Raw genomic sequence first — 14,122 nt, 5'->3', positions numbered from 1 at the left:
TCTTTCTTTCTTTTTTTTTTTAAAGATTTATTTATTATCATATCTAAGTACACTGTAGCTATCTTCAAACACACCAGAAGAGGGCATCAAACCCTATTGTGGATGTTGTGAGCCAGTGTGTGGTTGCTGGAATTTGAACTCAGGATCTTCGGAAGAGCAGTCAGTGCTCTTAACCTCTGAGCCATCTCGCCAGCCCCTCAGCTTGCTTTCTTATAGAACCCAAGAATACCAGCCCAGGGATGGTACCACCTACAAGCTCCCCCTTGATCTAAATTGAGGAAATGCCCCACAGCTGGATCTCATAGAGGCACCTCCTCAACTGAAGGTACTTTCTCTGTGATAACTCTAGTCTTTGTCAAGTTGACACACAAAACCAGCCAGTACAGGGAAATAGGTCTTTATGTTGAGCACCATTGCCCCAAATATGGGCTTGTGCTGAAGACCTCCATCAGAAGAGACAGAATATCAGTAGACAGAATGAGGTGATGACTTATTCTCCAGACTTTGCCTTTGAAAAGTCAGATTGTGAGTAGAACAGCCGTTGTAGCAATGAAGGCGAACACTCACTGGCACCGCCATGCACCGTCACTCACCAAGGCTCATCCGGTTTCTGCAGCAGCCAAGGCCAATGCTGAACCTTCATTACGGATCCATCCATCAGGAAGAGCAATCAGCTAATTTGTGGTAAGTTGATTCCACTGAACTCCTTTCATGCTACCCCAGGGCATCGATCAATCCTTATAGAGATTAGCACATATTTGTCTCTCCCATAGACAAGATCTTAGCTAGCACACCGTTCCAGCTTTTAGAGATTCATTAGTTTGCTTTTATAGGTTTCTACACTGTTATTGTCTCAAAAAAGACAGCATACTTTACAGTGAAGGACATGCAGAAAGAGTATAAGACCGTGAAATTCACTAGATCTATCATGAACTGTACTTCCCGGATGGATCCTACCTTGACATGTTGAAAATGATGTAGATGCTCCTAGGGTGTCAACATGAATATGTGACTATGAAGGATGTAGTGTCCTTCAGAATGGAGTGTATACATGCAATGGTTACTATTAACTATCTACAGGATCTAACGCTTACCTAGGAGACACCTAGGGATTGTCTGTGAAGGATTTTCTAAATTGGCTGAATTGAGGTGGGATGGCCCATTTTAATTGTGAGTGGTACCTCCCATGGGACTGGGGCTGGACAAAAGAGAAAAGAGATAGGTAGTAAGAAGCCATTACTCTTTGTTCTGTTTCCTATTATACCTCTTTCCCTGAACCCTCTGAAACTGTGAGTCAAAGCATCTTTCCTTCTTCAAGTTGTTCTGTTAGGTGCTTTGTCCACAGTGAATGTAATGCGAACCAATACCAGTACATTTCACTGAAAAATTAAAATTGGCCCATTTCTTTTAGGAAGCAGAAGGAAATGGCAAATTTTTACATTTTTTAGTATTTACTGTTATCAGCTATTCTATCACAGCATATCTAAGTAATAAGGCAGGACTTATATCAGCACTAAGATAACATTTTACCAAAAGCACAGCATGGATTTTTTTTTAATGAATCACTCTTTCCATATTACAAAGAAAACTATAGTGCAGAGAGAATTTAAGAATCCAAGGCCACAAGGGAGTCAGAATTTTAAATATAGGCACTCTCCTAAGACAGTTCCAGAGACTACACTGCATTTTCTCACTGTCTGATTACAGGATAAATGTGAATGAGTAATGTGAACTGAGTGGCTGGTACCAAATTCACACTGTTCCTCCTCTTAAGCACTCATTAGTTCAACTAGCTCTGTCAGTGTACTCGAAAGGGGCTGCACGCCCTAGCATATGGGTGATGTATCACTCTGGTAGGAAGGGAAGACAAGACACTAGATAGGAGAAAAAGGTGAACAAGAGAGTGAGTCCCCTTCCTAGAGCGCCCCTCAGCCCACACATACCTGCAATGTTCATGTCCATTGTCTTTTCAATCTCATGATAATGGTTAGTTAGGTAAGGGCTCCTAATTTCTTTGTTTGATGAGGGAGATGGTCAACTCTCCCAGGAGCATGAGCTAACTTGACTCATGTATGTCTGAGTTCAAAGTCAGGTATATCTGAGTTCAAAGCCACTGTGTTGTTTCGTGGTGGCTACCATCATTGCTGTTGAGACGACCGATGTATAACTGTGCCTGACATCCCTGTTTATCCCATCCATATGACAGCTTGCATTCGATGCTGCATAGTTTGCAACCTTAGAGCAAACTAAAGTTTTGCTTTGTTTTGTTTTCTGTTTTTTTTCCCCCTCATCTTATAGATCTGGGCCCTGATACCCATACTTTCTCCAGGTGAGGGAATAATCAAGAAATGAAGGCTCTTCCCATTGGCCTCTGTGGCCTCATGTCGGAGGACTAGAAAGCTTGGGGCTGAGAATAAAGAGTGTGCTTTGTGCTTCCTCATTATTTGTGCTCCAGCGTTGTGTCAATGAGCCAGTATAATTACAGCCACCGGATGATTTTCTCTGCTTTACAACACACCCAACTGTGTGAGTGCTACGGCAGAGAAAGACAACACTCATTTCCTTATGGCGCCATCATGCAGAAAGGTCCAGCTTGTTTTAAACACTGTTGCTAGCCAAGTCAAATGAAATGCCTCTGTTCCTACTCACCCTTACCCCAAGGAGGCCTCGCTGAGCTTGGCTGACTGTGAACACACAAAGGATTGAAATGAATTCCTTTTTCTATAGAGAAGCCAGGATGTTGGCTTGGGATCATGCTTAAAGATGGTTTGCAAAACAAGCAGCTAAGCTGTCCCTGGAAGGAATGGAAGGGGAACACTGGACAAATTCATGCTGTCTCTTATCTCTCGTGAGTCACTCTAGCAAGCAAATGTCTGCTTTGGTTACAAAAGAAAAATAATGGTATACATATAAGAAAACTTCGTAACAAGCTTGTTATTTTGTATGCAAACTGAAAATAATAATAATATAAGACAATAGGGAAATAATTCCTGATAAAAGAAAAAATTAAATAGCAGCAAAATCTAAATGGTAATGTGGTTCTCTGGGTGTTGGAGTCCCAGGTGTTCTGAGGCCTTCCCTTTTCCCTGGGCTCTGCCCTGTCATTAGGAGGTTCTGTAAAAGGTGGAATTGAAGCAGATACTCCCCTACACAGAAGACCGCCTGGGTCCTGTGAGCCTACTCCATCACAGAAGGAAAAAAAAAGACCTTGCTTCCCGGTTTTCTTCTCTGATTTATGTTAGGACTGCTTGGAGACTTGAAGTGCCATTTATCATTCTCTTTGTGACTCACAAGGTGAGTGGGGAGACGTTGTAAATGAGCTCTCATTTAACTCAGTTTTATGTTTTGTCGAGGAAAATACACATTCCCATTTGTGCCCTTAGCGATATACTGAAGCCAAAGCTGGACAAAATACCCCAAAGTGGCCGTGAAGATGCAAGGAAGGAGCGCACTGCATGGGCGTCTTTGAAGATACTCGGAGAGATTGTTTGCCTTGTTGCTGATGGGGACTCCATGCTTACCCCGCAGCCCTAGGCTGAGCAGGCTGCCAGTTCATATCAGTCTGTAACGGTAACAGGAAGCCCATACTCCATACAATCTACACTTCCACTCTTTGAATCCACAAAATTGAGTTACAGACACTTGGATGTTGTTGTTGTTGTTGTTGTTGTTGTTGTTGTTATTGTTTTTAAATCCATCATGGGAGAATTCATAGAAAAAGCCCCTACACTTCTGATGGTGTGGAAATTTTCTGTGAAGAGAAAATATACGGCAGAATTCTAATACTACAAGCTGAAGAGGGATAGAGACGGGCCGTGGGAACATGGAAGCTCAGATGGGATGGGTCCAACTTATTCTGAAGCGATGCTTCCCAGAAGTGACTCATCCCTGGGCTTTTCCATCTCTGTGAAACAGCGTTCCAAAACCACTCGAATGCTGTCCGCTTATAAAGGGAGAACTGACTGACCATAAGGCTGGTAAACGTCGGGAGAAGGCTAAAATATCACTATAGAGAAGAATCAGGATGTTGAACCACGCCAGTAGAGGCAGTTCTCAGCGGCGCCACAATGAGACAGCATCTCTCAGCACAAGCATTAGCAGCGGGCTTTCAGGACTACCACAGGAGTCCTGAGTGTCTCCAACTCTGATTGTCACAGCTAAGTTCTGGACACCAGTGATTTCTAGTCCGTGTGTGGCCATATTTTCAGGATTCCTGGGGCCCTCTTTGCTTGTGTTGTACTGGGGGAAACTAAGAAATCCAGGTTGGTAAGAAGCGTTTCGGATGGCATGTGGCAGAGCTGTTTAAGGGGCCTTGTTCTTATTTCTTTGGGGTATGCCTCAATCACAGAGAAACAGAAAAGCAAACACAGCCCAGCTGTTACGTTTAACTCGGTCAAGTTTATGATTGAGATTTAAAAAAAATGATTACTTTGGATGGGAATCCTAAAACCTTGGGCAATTCTCCACATAGGCTTGAGTCCTACAACCAAGAGTTCTAACCCTCAAGAAAGATGTGCCAGAAAGCAGATTTTTTTTTCTCAGCAGAAGTGGCTCAGCATTTTCCATGGGGTCCGTGAGAGCTTGTTTGTGTTCATCTTGTTTAGGGAAGGAGTTAAGCCATTAAAGAACAAAAACGCTGGGCAGTGGTGGGCAGTAGTGGCGCAAGCCTGTAATCGCAGCACTTGGGAGGCAGAGGCAAGTGAATTTCTGAGTTTGAGGCCAGCCCGGTCTACAGAGTGAGTTCCAGGACAGCCAGGGCTACACAGAGAAACCCTGTCTTGAAAACAAATCAAAACAAAACCCCAAAACTAAAAAAAAAAAAAAAAACAAAAACCCAATAAAACTCAAAATCTAGAACTGGGATGATACGGATGAAAATGGCTCAGAGCAGTTTTGCATAATGGCGGTTCCCACTAAGAAAAAATTAACAGCAAGCCAGTGACCTGCCCATTGTCTTTCTAAACACTTCAATTTTGCTTCTGGAAAAGAGGGCTGGCTATTCAAGAATGCAAGTGTGACTGAGAATGGAGCCTTTTTGTCTCTCGTGGGATACTGTCCTTTATCAGGGCATTCTTAGTGGATAAATATGTAAATTATTATGCAAAGCAGGATGGAGTAATTCAAATTGACAGTTGCCCTATTAAAAAAAAAATCAAGATGTGCAAGCCTTGAAATGTGTCTTCAGATAACAAAGAGGGTTCTTGTTAAAAATCAGCATCATTTGGTGTGATTTTCACATGTATTTAAAGCAGAACAATTCTTCTTGCTTTTCTGTTTTAAAACTGTTTTTGCTCCAGGAGTTTATTCCACAGTGATAGATTTAATAGTAAAACAATTTTAGTGATATGGATAGCAGCAAAATGGATTATTTCCTTTGCCTTTCTAGGAACTCCAAAACTGCTACAAGCTCCCACAATGAAGGTCGCTGCTAACTCTCACGTCCAGAGTTGAATGTCAGCTCCAGTAGCCCCACTGTGAACCGTTTCACCAGCATGACCCTCATGTCCATCATTCCTTCTCTACAGGGACTTTTACCCAAACCCCCAGACATCCACAGCTCACAGCTTCTGCTTAAAGAAAAGTTGCTGTGGATTTGATACAGTGTTGCATCACCCTTTGCTGTTGAGCGGTTGCCAAGCTGTCAGCATCCTCGCCTCCATCTATCTATCTGTGAAAAGTTTCTCTTTATGTCGGTCACATTCCTTCCCCAAGATCTGCTTCCCTTCCACCAGGCTTTGTTTAGACAAAGGGAATTCTTTCCCATTTGTTTCCATTACATTCTTTTATTTGGAGAGATCTCTTCCACCACTCCCAGTATAATGTCTGGCATCTGAAACAAGCAAGCAAACAAACAAAAGGACCTTGACTCCAAACTCTTTTATTGCTGTATCTCCAAGTTCCTTGCCCCACTGGACTCCAGGACAGGTGACCTGGATATGTTTGCTATTTCCCCTTTCATCTTCCTACTCTTCACTCAGTCATCGAACAAGGCTTATGTTTCTATTCACAAACGGATACAGTTTAGCTTACCACTGATTTTTTTTTTTTTTTTTTTTTTTTTGTAAAGTCTCAAAATATAGCATAGGCAAGCCTTGGCTCAAGAAGCTTTTTGTCTCAGCTCCTGCTGGGATTCCTGGATTTTTGTCTTCTCCTTACCTGTTTTTGTTTGTTTGTTTGTTTTGTTTTGTTTTTAACAGTTCTGGGTATTCAGTACACCTGGGACATACTCTAAGAAAGCCTTGTTCTCCTGATTCACGGTCTTCCTCATGTCTAGACACTTACATCCTCCGGGTTTTCCCTTCTACACATCCTTTTCTGAAAGACCACACTGCCTCTAAGTGATACAGTCATGGCTTTGAAAGTGGGCTCTTGCCAGTGCCTTCAACCTTGTATTTTTTTTATACCAATCTCATTGCTTAAATCCAGACTCATTTAATGGCTTGTTAGCCTCCTCCAGTTGGAACTCTCTAGTTACCGCAAACTTGCAATGCCAAAACAAAACCACCACAACAAACAAAACTTTTTGTTTTTTTTGTTTTTTTTTTTTTTTTTACACATAATGTCTCAATATGAAGTCCAGGCTGGCCTTGAAATTTTGATCATTCTGCTTCTGCCTCCCAGGTGTTGAGATGGCAGGCATGTCATACTATGCCTGGCCAGAGTGTGACTTTCAATGCTCTTTAGCTCCAATACCCAGGGCAAGCCCTATAATCTCTTGTTATTTTTGTTTCGAGATTGGGTCTCTCTGTGTTGCCCAAGGGTCTCAAACTTGCGACTTTAAATGACTGTCTTGCCTCAGCCTGCTGAAGAGCTGTTCTAAGGCTGCATGCCACTGTGCTTGGTCTTATGACACTGTCTTCCCTAGCTTTAGTAAGTGATATTTCTTATTATCTAGGGAGTAGGATCAAAATCCGAACTTTAATGGATCACGGGGTCTTCATGATTTATCTCTGTAACTTGCTCTAGTAATGGAGTTTACTGAATTTCAACTTTCCTGCCCTCTTTAGAACCACAAATATTATTTCCAGATTGGCTATCTCCAGACTGAGAGGTGTGATAGCGAAGGAGCTCAGAGAGGCTGTGATGGTCAGTGGAATCTTCTTGGAATCCAAGATTTAAATTCTTGGAGAACATCTCATAGAACTTCTTGCACTTCCCTTTGTCTTTAGCCAACTCAGAGAAGAGCTCAAGGCACTTCTTCACAATGATTTTTGCCGATAACTCTCAGGATCTTGCTCTCCTGGAGCATTTCTTGGGAGATGTTCAGAGGCAGGTCCTTGGAGTCAACCACACCATGGATAAAGGTGAGGTCCTCAGGTATCAGCTCGTTATAGCTGTCCATGATGAACACACAACAGACATACAATTTGATGTTGTTTTTCTTCTTGTTCTCAAAAAGGTGAAAGGGAGCTTGCTGGGGAATGAAGAGCAATACCCCAAATTCCAACTGACCTTTTACAGAAAAGTGCTTGAATGCCAAGTGGTCTTCCCAATCACTGGTGAAGCTCTTATAGAATTCACCATATTCCTCTTGAGTGATGTCATCTGGATTTCTGGTCCAGATAGACTTCATCTTATTCAACTCTTCCTGGTCAATGTACTTCTTGATCTTTGTTTTCTTTTTCTTATCTTTACCCCTGTCATCTTCCTCATCAGATCCTACATCTTCAATCTTAGGCTTGTCTTCTGCCTCTTTATCTTCCTCCTCTTTCTCACCTTTCTCTTCCTCTGCCTCCTCATCACTGATCTCCTCTCATTCCTAGAGAGGATGATGGGATAGCCTATGAACTATGAATGTTTCTTCACCACTTCTTTGACCCTCGTCTCCTCTAAGTACTCTGTCTGGTCTTCTTTGAGGTGAAGGATCACTTTAGTACCCCAGCCAATGGGCTCATCATGGTCTGCATGAGCAGTGAAGGATCCACCAACAGAGGACTCCCAGGCATACTGCTCATCATCATTGTGCTTTGTGATCACAACCACTTTCTCTACCACTAGATAGACCGAGTAGAATCTAACACCAAACTGCCCAATCATGGAGATGTCAGTACCAGCCTGGAGAGCCTCCATGAATGCCTTTGTGCCAGACTTAGCAATGGTTCCCAAATTATTAGTGAGGTCAACCTTGGTCACACCAATGCCTGTGTCCACCAAAGTCAGTGTGTCCTTCTGAGGGTTGGGGATGAAGTCAATTTTTAGCTCTTTCCTGTTGTCCAACTTGGAAGGGTCTGTCAGGCCCTAATACTGAATCTTGTTCAGGGCATCAGAAGCATTAGAGATCAGCTTCTGAAGGAAAAGCTCCTTGTTTGAGTACAAAGTATTGATGATGAGGGACATGAGCTGGGCCATTTCTGCCTGAAAGGCAATGGTCTCCACCTCTTCCTCTCCTTTGTTGTAATTCCTCAGGCATCTTGATAGGAAAGCTAAGTAGTAGTACAGAGCAGGGTGGTGGGCCCCGGGCCCCATCTGACTCACATGGCAAGCCTAGGCTGCATGGGGGTGACTCAAGAGGAATAAGTTCCCCTTCATGGAAAAAATCCCCATCATTTATCTCCTCATAACTGAATACAGGCTTCATGGAAACAGAGCCATGGTTTTTTGTTTGCTTGTTGCTTGGTTGATTTTTTTGACCTGGCACATAGTACATGACCAATAAATACTTAATAAATGATTGAATTATGATTCCTAGAAACCCATATTAAAATGTTCTAATATATGTGAAATATATAGATGATATATCTCCCTATGTTCTAAATGAAGGAGTTAAGGAGATAAATAGTACAAAATAAATTTTAATAAACCAGAATCTCTTAGGTTTGGTAAAACAACAATAACCAAACAAAACAGAACAGACCTCCATGCACCAATGTGCACTGATTCCATTGATGCCACACCAGCTTGGCCCATGCAGCAGACACTGGCTCAGTGCATAGCCAATGGCCACATACAGCATTGCATCCCACAACACCGTGCTTTATCTCTCCCCTCTCACTCTTCTCAAAGCACATTCTCCAAAGTGCTCTAAACTTTACAGCTTCTCGGGAGAAACCCAGTGGCCACAGCTATAAACAGCCTTGTGTCCTAAAGCTGTAGGATTTGCCTTATCATCTGAAGTAAACAATAGGGCAGGGATATAGAAAGACTCGATAAAGTATACCTACCACAACAGACAGGGGAAAATAGTGGTAAGCAACAGAGTCAGGCTTCAACTATATTTCCCAAGCTCCATACAATGCAAACAAGAGATTGCCATTTTTAGGATCATGGTCAGGAAACAGGAGCTGATGTAGAGGCCATGAGGGATGTTTCTTACTGGCTTGCTTCCCCTGGCTTGCTCAGCCTGCTCTCTTATAGAACCTAAGAACACCAGCCCAAAGGTGGTACCACCCACAAGGGGCCCTCCCCACTTTATCACTAATTGAGAAAATGCCCAACAGCTGGATCTCATGGAGGCACTTCCCCAACTAAAGCTCCTTTCTCTGTGATAACTCCAGCCTGTGTCTAGTTGACACACAAAAATAGCCAGTAAAATTGACCCCTTGTCAACTTGACACACAAACACATCACTCTTAAGCCCCAACCCTTATTTTCTTATTCATCCCCAAGATCTAAATTACTTTAAAATTCCCACAGTCTTTACATATTAAAAGTTCAATCACCTTAAAATGTCCAATATCTTCAAAATTCAAAGTCTTTTAAAAATTCAAAGTCTTTTAACTGTGGGCTCCACTAAAATACTTTCTTCCTTCAAGAGGGAAACATATCAGGGCACAGTCACAACCAAAAGCAAAACTCAGACTCCAATGGTTCAATGTCGATCCAACTCACAATCTTCCGGGCTCCTCCAAGAGCATGGGTCACTTCTTCAGCTCTGCCCTTTGTAGCACACAGCTTGTCTTCTAGGCTCCAGCTGCCTGTACTCCACTGCTGCTGCTGTTCTTGGTGTTCATCGCATGGTACTGGCATCTCCAAAACACTGTTATCTTCCACTGTAATTAGGCTTCACCAATAGCCTCTCATAGGCTCTCATCAGGGTGACAAGCCTCTGCTCTTATGCATGACCCCTTCAAGTCCTGGGCCATCAATTGCAACTGAGGCTGCACCTTCACCAATGGCCTTCCATGGCCTCTCACTGTGCCAAGAGCCTCAGCTGCTCTTCATGACCCCTTCATGTCTTTAAAACCAGTACCATCTGAGTGACTCTTACACAGTACCAAGTCCAGCCACGGCACAAAATACAACTGTGGCTATCTCTGGAACACACTCTCTGTGCTCTCAGAAAACACTTCCCAGAAGATTTCATCTCAGTGATGCTGGTCTCTTCTTAATCACCGCTGATTTCTTAGCTCCAGCTAACCAGCATCAATAGTCCCAGTAACACAAAGGTTTGCTTTAGTGGTTCTGGTATCTTGTTACTCACAGCTGATTCTTCAGCGCCAGCTAACCAAAAACCACAGAATCTTCACAATCAAAACATGGCCACTGTAAGAGTCTTTAATCTTCCCTCTGAAATTTCACAAGCCAGGCCTCCATCTTTTGCACTGTTCTTAACATTGTCTTCCAAGCTCCTACAGAACTTTCCACCGAGCTCTTAATATTCTAATGGCTTTTCTAACCCAAATAGATCTATTTCTTTCTTCTTTCTTCTTTATATATTTTATTAACATTTAAAATATATTTAGTTGTATTTTAAAATATATTTGATAGTTTCTCCCCTCAACTCCTCCCAGACCCTCTCCACTTTCCTCTGCATTCAGTTTCCTGTTATCTTTCTTTTAAAAAAATGAAAGAAAAGCTACATAATCAAAAATCAAACAAGCAAACAAAAACAGTAAAACGAAGTTACCAAATGAAACCTGCACATGTTCAAGTCAGATGGAGTCCATGGGAGGGTGAAGGAAACCCAGGGTGCTACACCTAACCAAGACGCTATTTGCAATTGATAGGCTCTGATAAAAGGAAGTACGTTTTCTCCAATGGAGTATCACTGGGTATATGAAACACACTCCAGGGCAGGCTCCGTATCCAGGAGTAGCAAGCTAACACAAAATGAATTCCATACTTTTTCTTGGAAGGGGAAAGGTCTTTCATAATTTCAGCTAGAAACTTCTCCAATAGTTCTACTGAATTGTAGACAGCTATCCAAGAGGTTTATCTAGTAGAACCGTAGAAGTTTAGAATATGAACAGTAAGATTCTATGCTTTCTTGACCCAGATTTCAGGGATAAATTGGAGATATGCTCTGTTGCAGGTTTTTCTTCTGTTCTTTATCTTTAATCAATTTTGTTAAATAATCCTGCAGTTTTCTTGGAATCAGTTGTTAATTGCATCAGGAGGCAGCAAACAGGGACCTTCAGAGGAAGTGTGACCGAGGACTTTGCTGAAGATTCTGTAGACCAGACCATGTGCTTCTCTTATATGAGGAAACTGTAGAGCCCAACATGTTGCAGAGCAGAACTACAGTCCCACTTGCCTGCTGGTCCCAAGTCTCTTATCATAACAAGATCATGAAATGGTCACTGGTTTCCTTTCTATTTCCATACTGGAATAATGAATGCAGAATTAGGTTTATTTAACTTGTCATATGGGGATCATGGGCACACCAACACCATCACCATAATTATTTTAATCAGTCTGCCAATCTGTTGACCATGTTAGTATTAAAACGTTTGCTTACGGTTACTAGGGAGACACTAAGCACAAGTTCAGTGGGCTGGAAGCATCTCCTGGCTACTATGCAGGACATGAAGTGGCCAAGAAACCAGCATGTTACCATAAGGTGTTTCATTTGGAGGACTGATAGGGTGTAGAGAAGAGTTACTCATGGAGCAGTATAGAGTTTTGGAAGCTTTTACCTAGTACCTCTGAAAATTTTAAAAGCACCACACAGGCTACTCCCCAAGTAAGGGCTAAACATTTCCTAATGATCAGAGAAGTAAAAGTTGATCTGACTGAGCAATCAAGGGAAGAGGGAGTAGTTACAGGTAGTTACAGAACAAGGGCCTTAAGCAGGCTGGGTAGGCACCACTGCCCCTGACCATCCAATGCTGGGAGAAAGGTGTGGATTTTCCAAGGCATTTTCAGCATTAATCATCTGCCCCATGATGCTCAACGGGATGACCAGTAGTGAAATGACTGAACGGCATCTGCTCCAAAGGGGAAGAAGGCCTGAAGTCCAAGTTAACTGTTGTCCTGGAGATTGAGGTGGAATGCAACAGTCCAAATGTGCTTGTTTTATTACTCCAGTTAATTTGGAATGGTACTCTTGGAAGTGCAGGTTTTTTCTTTAGACATGACATTCTCCAATATTTAGGGTCATAAAATCAAAGATGCCTTATGATAAAAAAAAAATCCTGGGCTGTTTGTGGCTCAGTGGGTAATGCACTTGCTGTTCAACCATGAGGAGCTGAGTGTGCACCCCTAGAACCCACGTCTTCTGAATGCTACTATGGCACGATGCAAGGCTCAAACAGGAGAATTCCTGGAAGCTCAGGTCCCACTTGTGAAGGAAGCAGCAAATATCAAAGAGACTCGTTCTCAAACAAGATAGGTAGGTAAAGATCACCCCCGGAAGTTGTCCTCTCACCTTGATATATGTGATGGAATGTATACACATTCTCTCTCTCTCTCTCTCTCTCTCTCTCTCATCTTTTTTTAAAAGAAAGATTGAAGAATGTTTATTTAATTCAGATAAAAATAAATTAATCCAATCTCTGGTACTGTTCTGCACTGGCTTGTCTTCCCTTATTGATGCACTCTTCTGTTGCTCTTGAACACTGGTACCCATCTTCAGTCGATGGGTGGCAGCGGTGTGAGGGACCCCAGGCTGTGCCCTGCTTTGATGTTTCCCCTCCGGCTGGCATCCAGGCGTTTTTTCATATGCAGTCCATATTTTTCACATTGACTCCAGCAACCAGCCCTTTCCTTCAGCTCTTACATTCCAAAAAGAACTAACACTTTCTATCTCCTCCAATCCTATTCTCAAAAGAAATGCAACATACCTAAAATGAAGCCACTGACCATTTTTCTATTAACATAGTAACAGAAAAACTGTCTCAACTGACTGCCAAGTAAGGTTTTCGGATGATAATGGGGTTGGAGGCATTGTTAAACCTTTAGGAGACCTTAAACTTACATCTGAAACTTTTTAGCTAGTCCTATCTGTTTAAGCTTAGAGTGGAATGTGTTGAATGTTGGGCTCGGTATGAGAAGAATTCTAAGCGTTGGCATTCCCGAGGAAAGACAAGAATAAATTGATGATAGCGCATCCTGAGTGAGCTGGAGGAGATACCTCTGCGAGTCATAAATAAGCCCTCAGTGTATTGTCTTCTATCAAAATATAAAGTTACAGCACATCTAATTTAAAACAAAGAAATAGCTTTTATTTGTGATTCTAGCCTTGGGCAACAACTCATCTTACAAAATAGAACAGGTTTCCGGTGAATGACATCTAGGGGCTCCTGGTGGCAGAAAAGGGTCAGAGGACAGAGAAAACCAAACATCAGGCAGACTGGTGGTCTCAAGGTGACTTTCCTTATAAGGCACAGGGGATCTCCTTTTACACCAACTCAATCAAAAGATTTCTTCAGTTCTCTTGATTTAGGAAAGTTGACCAGATTTGGACTTCAGTTTGATTATAGGACACTTCATAGCAGCAGCTCTAGTTCTGGTTTGATCTGGCTTGCTGTGGCCCAACATGTGTACGTGTGTGTATGTGTGTGTATGTGTGTGTGTTTCACAATAAAACTTGTAAGTATATCCTCCTTCTAAAAGGTCAACACTGCCTGTGATATCATAAAAGTAGCCACTCTGAGATTTAGTAGTGAGCATTCCTGTAGCAAAACTCACAGACCTTGAAGAACAGATTTGAACATCTATGGAATCTTAGAAGTGCTATGCTGTGATGCGTATCTTGGGTTGTCATAATTACATGCTTGCTTTATTATGCTGTTTCTAGCTTTCCCTTTAGACTTAGGTTATTAGGCAATAAACATCTGGCCTATTTGTCTTTTCTTTTCTTCTTTTGGTGTGAGGTGCATGTGTTTCTGAAAGCGTATTCACATCTGTATGTCACTGTGCATGTACATATGTGAACTTTGCCTTTGGGCATATCTCTTGATTT

The 14,122-nt window shown here is 42.2% G+C and overlaps 1 pseudogene; it reads right to left on the bottom strand.

Annotated features, from left to right (window-relative positions):
- Positions 1-6,975: 6,975 nt before the first annotated feature.
- LOC127684745 (heat shock protein HSP 90-beta-like) lies at positions 6,976-8,466 on the bottom strand (annotated as a pseudogene).
- Positions 8,467-14,122: the final 5,656 nt, after the last annotated feature.

The sequence above is a fragment of the Apodemus sylvaticus genome, chromosome 5, assembly GCF_947179515.1.
Source record: "Apodemus sylvaticus chromosome 5, mApoSyl1.1, whole genome shotgun sequence".
Lineage (NCBI taxonomy): Eukaryota > Metazoa > Chordata > Mammalia > Rodentia > Muridae > Apodemus > Apodemus sylvaticus.
The sequence above is the reverse complement of the archived record's forward strand: the minus strand, read 5'-3'. Positions and strand labels throughout refer to the sequence as shown.